The sequence below is a fragment of the Diadema antillarum genome, unplaced genomic scaffold, assembly GCF_040938485.1.
Source record: "Diadema antillarum isolate AM-2024a unplaced genomic scaffold, OU_Dant_1.0 seq00000288_RagTag, whole genome shotgun sequence".
Lineage (NCBI taxonomy): Eukaryota > Metazoa > Echinodermata > Echinoidea > Diadematoida > Diadematidae > Diadema > Diadema antillarum.
The window spans coordinates 224224-230785 of NW_027271315.1; positions in this window are offsets into that span (position 1 = coordinate 224224).

The window sequence follows — 6562 nt, forward strand, 5'->3', positions numbered from 1 at the left end:
CTAACATTCGGAGAGGACAGACCTCCGTGAAGCCGCTTATTTCCACTCATTTTGTAATATTTCCAACCTATTTTATCTTAGTCTTGCAATCATTATCATCTGTACATTAGATTCCTTGATCCCCGACCTCACTGTCGACCGGCGACACGACATTATTTTGCTCCTGCTATAATAATTGCGCCAAGAACATAGGGCTACGGTCAGGGTTGTGATAGGGTTTTTTGTTTTATGGTTTGATGTGAGGATTAGGATTAGGGTTAGAGTTCTGTTTGTAGGTAGGTTTAATGTTTGTATTTACGTGCAGATATTTCATGGGATCAATCGCCGCAGGAGCAAATGTCATGGAACCCTGTCGATCAGCAGCCGTCGCTGCCTTCGCCGTACGTGCTGCTGGCCAACGCAGAGTGCAACGGCTCTGAGCGTCGAAGAAGCAAGCGCGCCATCTAGCGTTCACGATGAACACGACCAACGATTTTGAAGAAAAAAAAAACCATACACACACACAACAACAACAACAACGACAACGACAACAACAACAAAACCTTCAGGAAACCGAACCTTTACATTTTATCATCTGTTCTTTGTGTCATCATCAACTTTTTTTTAAAGAGTCATCCAAATCCGTTACTAACTTTATTATCATTATTATCATAATCATGATGATGATGATGATGATGATGATTATCATTATTATTATTAATATTATTATTGTTATTATTATTTCATTATCATTACATTTCTTATAGTTATGATGGAAACAGACGGACAAATAAACAAACCAACGCCTGCAAAAACACGGGATTTCATGCAACCACGGACTGCATTGACTGAACAATGAATTTCTTTGAACAATATTAGTTCAAACAGATAAAAATAGTAATGCCTTTAAAGAGTGTGTACAGTTCTAGGTGAGGATTTAGCTTTTAACGTTTTGCGAGATATTCAGAAACCACTCTATGAGATGTCAAAGAGCATACAATTCTAAGGGGTATCAAAAGTTTATTTGATGAAAATCGGTTTTGAAATGGCTGAGATATCCCAAAACAAGGTGACACAAAGAGATCCTAATAAAAGGCGTGGCCTGTCACCTTTTGTTATTATCACTTTTTGGGATATCTCGGCCATTTAAAAACCAATTTTCATCAAATCAACGCTGAATCCTTCTTAAAATTACATGCTCTTTCATATTTCGTAAGAGGTTTCTCATTATCTCACCTAGGAATGTTCAAAACATGAATCCCCACCTCAACCAGTACTGTACAGTCCCTTTAAGCCAGGTAAAGGCCCCTCTGGTGTGCATATAACATTTTCTTTTTCACTGAAAGAAATCTTCAAGACGCGTTTTTGTTGTGAATAAATATAATGAATTACGTTGTTCGGGATTATTCGGGATCTGTTTACTGTGCCGGTGAGTTCCTCGCGGTGTAATGTACAAAAGTCAGTCAATGAGTGGAACGCTCCTTGATCAACAGCGCCCCCTTGTGTTTCCAATACACCAGGCACAGTGAGTCTGACACTGACTTACAGAGTTTGATCGTGAAACGAGTTACTGTATTTTTTTTTTTAATGTGAGACATTTGCTATCAATGCTGCTAAAAAAAAATTATAATGAAATATCATGGGATATTTTTTACTCATAACGTAAACAATGTTCCTTGCGATATAAAAAGTGAGATGGAATGGAAAAGTTTTTTGTCTATGGATTATGATGATGGATATACTTTGGAATTTGAAATTTGAAAATGAAAATAAATAAATGAAATGTTTAAAAATGGTGCTGAACTCATTTTGCGATCGAACTGTTGTTATTTTTGCTTTTATTTGTTTGTTTTTCCTTTGTTCTTGATTTGTTTTGTTATCATCATTAGCATAATAATGATAATCTTAATATTATCATTACGAATATGGCTACTGTTATTGTCATGACTACTAGTTTTATTACCATTATTTCAATTTTCATCATTATATTCATCATTCAGTTGGTTATTTCTTTTTTCTTTTACTTTTGTTTCTTCATATATTTTTTGTTAAAATTTGAAATTCACTTTCCCTCTTACTTCAAAGGTATCGTATAGTTTTGACTTTGGTTGAGACCTAATTTCAGATGTCTAACATTTTTTGTCGAGATAATGAGAGACCTCTTATGAAATATGAAAGAGCATGTAATTTCATGAGGAATTCAATGTTTATTTGATGAAATATTGGTTTTGAAATGGCTGAGATATCCAAAACAGAGCGATGCTAATAAAGTGTGGGACCCCCACTTTTTTACGATCGCTTTGTTTTACTTTTTTTTTGATGTTTTGTTTCAGCCATTCCAAACCCGATTTTCATCAAATAAACTTTGAATTCCTCTTAGAATGGTATAATTTGTACTATTTCATAAGTGTTTTCTTGGCATCTCGCAAAAAGTCAAAAGCCAAATCTCATCTCCACCAATACTGTACCATCCCTGTAACTTCATTTCAATCTTTTAAGTTTGTATATCTGTCATAATGTTAGGCTCGAATCCGACGACATGACAAGCGTAGTAATTGTGATGTCAGTCAATTAGTGTCTGCAAGGATTCCGAGTGGAATTCCACATTCCAGTCGCAGATGTAGAAAAAAAAAGTAGTTTAATCAATATAATAAGTTGAGCTGCATAATGGTCCTCGATTCAATATGTATCTTCATGTTCCCCCTTCGTTCAATTCAATCTAGTTAGATTCAATTCAGATTTAATGAAATTAGGTACGTATGTATAATGTATGTTTGTTTGAATAAAATACGTATACATAAGATATATAGATACAGTCATATTACACATACACACACAGACACACACAGACACACACACACACAGACACACACATATATACATATATATAATTATATATATATATGTTATGTGATACAATTCGAACGGAGAGACCCACTTTTGTGAAACTTCACTGATGTGCTATTCTCATATTTCTGCAAAGTGGAACAAACATCATATAAAATATGCACGTGTTTTGTTTGTTTTTTCAGGTAAATTCCACTTCAGTTGTGGACTTTTATAGCATTGTATACTGAACCACGTGACATCTGTCTGTGCAGTGTCTCTCTCTCTCTCTCTCTCTCTCTCTCTCCCTTTTTGTCTTTCTCTCTCTTTCTCCCCCTTTGGTTAATGAAACTTACACTTTATATAGAACAAAATGAAGATGAAAGGCAATAGGGATAATTCATGTGCATATTATGGTGTTTATTTACACACTTTATTAGACGTGACTGCAAATGAACCATCATTACACAAATTTAATTGTTCTGCTGTTGATTATTCAGGCAGCAAGCAAAGCAACAGCGGAACATTTACATCGAGATCAGAGTAAACAATGACTGTTTATAGTCAAGGTTTATTCCGGGTCTTTTTCTCTAAAACAGAAGACAGACCAGTCAGTCCGCAGCACGTATGCTAATAAGCCGATCCGGCAAGATTTATTCAGCACTCTCGTTGACGATCTTTACGTTCCGAAGGTGTCTCTTGAGTGCGAGATTTTGCGAGAGTTTGACAGGGCTTTGGTTTTCACAGTGCAGCGACTTTTACATGCATTCATTATGGTTACAAGTCACGATAAGTTGTTCCCCAGACTTTGATTTTTATTTTGATACCAAATTTGCGTATAATATCGGTTCTTGTCATGACGTTATAATCAGTTGAATTTACGTAAATTTCACTTGCTTTTCACGGAAGATTTTTTTATCTAAAGTTCGTTTTTGGTTCCTGACCGGATTAAGAAACCGTTACGCTATGATATTTTTCATTTACAATAATTTGAGTAACATGTGACGATAGCTTACATATTTTCCTTGGATTTGATACCAAATTTGTGAATATAAGGTGTATTTTTGTTGCCAAAAGCCCAAGTACAAAATCCCCTTCCGCAGCTCATTACGTATGCAAGCCTAGAGCGGGCTTGCATACGAGTTGAATAAATACGAGCCAATTATCGGGTGCTGCGGTCTGACTGAGACGACGAATGACATACATTTACCACACGACACAATCAAGCTTTCAAATGAAATGACGCAACATGCAAGGATGGCGGGATTACGAACAAGAGATATTCAAACATCACATTATTTGTTTATAATTATTTTTTCCAAGACAATGACAAGCCTCAAATTGATATGAAGTGATACCGTGTGTACAAGGTATGAGGTAACTCTCGCTTCATTACTTTTAATTCACCTGAAATCAGAGAAAGCTCATGAGGAATGTAACCACAGTTATTAAAACGGATTGTCATTGAGTTGACAATCGTGCGACTATAGAGGGCGCCATTACTATCTCATCTCCGTGGTTGTTCTAGGCATTAAAAGATAGAAAGCACCAAAACCTGAGGGGTTGGGACTAGGTGGCGCCCGTTGCATCCTCTTCGGAAGTTTCGATTCCCTGCTGACATTTAGTACATGACATTGACCAATCCATGCAACCTACGGAAACTGTTTGCTTCGATCTTTATCTGTGTAAGCCGGGCATAAATAGATAATCGTATTCATTGGAAGTGCTTCACCCTGTGTGACATCCATTTACGTTTTAGAAAGAGGCAGCGCATTGCAAGTCCACTGAAAGGATGTGGCCAAAGTTTTTTTGTGGAAGGCGATCATTTCAAAAAAAGAAGAATCCACTTTCGAGAGGCAATAAAATACAAGTTCAAGGCGTTAAGCTGTGGCAGCTGCAGTCCGTTTGGACTTTTGTGCAACACTTGTGCCGCTTTGAGCATTTTTTTTTAAAATCTTAATAATACTGCTTCTTCATGGATCATCACCACGCAACGCTAACATTACCTATACAGTACTGCAATCGAGAGAGGTCTAACGATGCTCTTACCAATTGCTTACAGCGTATAAACAGGCCAGTTGTTCGATGAGCACTGGAATACGATATACATTTTTCCCATAAAAAAAAACAAACAAACTGCCGTGGTCTGGCCTAAGACATCACTACAATAACACACACGCACAATTAAAAAGACACGATAAGCTGCATATCAAAAGCTCATGCGATTGTCACTATCAAAATGATGTTGCCGTGGTTAACACTCTGCTCATAGAAATAATTTCTGCAGCATCGTGACTTACTTACTAAGTAATCTTCGCATTCATGTTACTTATTAAACTGACAAGTCACATTTCTAATTCACTCCATGTATCTAGTCATTCATTAATTCATTCATATCTCTGTTTATCTACTTACGTATTTATTTGTTCATTTATTCATTCATTTTTGAGACTCGAGTGTTGTAGCTAGTGCCACCAAATCATGCTCAAGCGGCTTGTAAGCGCAAGTCTGGGCTGATGAGACCCAATACAATGTCACGTTGAAGGCATGGGATGCTTTGTGACACTTTGTGCAAAAAACTATCACAATAAAGTTTTGCCGTCCCCATTGTCAGTGGGTCACGTGACTCGGTTCAACGCTCGTTAATCTGGAAGCCCTCGTACAATCAGCAAAGAACACCATAAGACACGTAAATTCGTGGCCGGGTATAATGGAAGTACTGCGTGGGCGCGTTTCCCGTTCCACCCAACATCGGATGTCAACAGTGAATATTATCGGGGGTATACTGTAGTTCAATATTCTACCGGAGTATTTGCATCACACAATTTGAACGCTTGATTACTGAATACAATATAAGTTGTTGTGGTTGTTGTTGTTTGTTCTGTCTATCACTGTAAATCGCATCTGCACTGACATAGGCCCTACCATTATAGTTCAGTCAATAACAGCATGATTTCAAAACAAAGTAACACACAATTTACAATCACTTTCATTTTGCAGCGACGAATGACAAATATCCTACGCACAAAAAAGAATTTACTTCACATCAACTTACGTCACCTTAAGTATCGTTGTGCATGTCACTTTTTCAAATTTTGCATCACTTCTACGAATATTAAAAGAAAGGAATAAAAAGACAACAGTAATGCGAATATCAAAAAATTGTACAACGCTTTATACAGACACGCGGGAGAACGAGACACGAATGCTTTGGTCCTCAAATGGAAAATAAATATAATTACTGTACCAATGCTCACGAACAAAACAGAGTTGAGAAAACCACGAACTCACTCCCATACACACCACACATGCTCACGGCGAGATTTACATGACCGTTGGAAAAGACATACGGCGAATTTAGACGTTTATACGCATGGAAATTTTGGAGATTTTCCTCATGAGGAGACAAGCAAACATTGGCCTGTTTGAACGCTTAACAAAGTTCACTTTTTGATGCACGTGTATCAATTTAGGCAGGTGTATTACGTGGGCTTGAATCAATTCAATTCACATCAACTCAATTCTAATATCACTATCATTTAACTACGAGATAAACTCAATCAACTAGCGTTTCTATGGCATGTCATATCGTATGGGACTATAAAACTCGGAAGTAGAACTATGTCAGTATGTTGTGTTAATCATTAACTAATCATAACCGTCATACTTATCAGAATGCAGTTGTCATGACGAAGTTCTATCTACCACAGATCATGGAAGATACGCCAAGGAAAGAACAACAGGTAATCAATTTCGC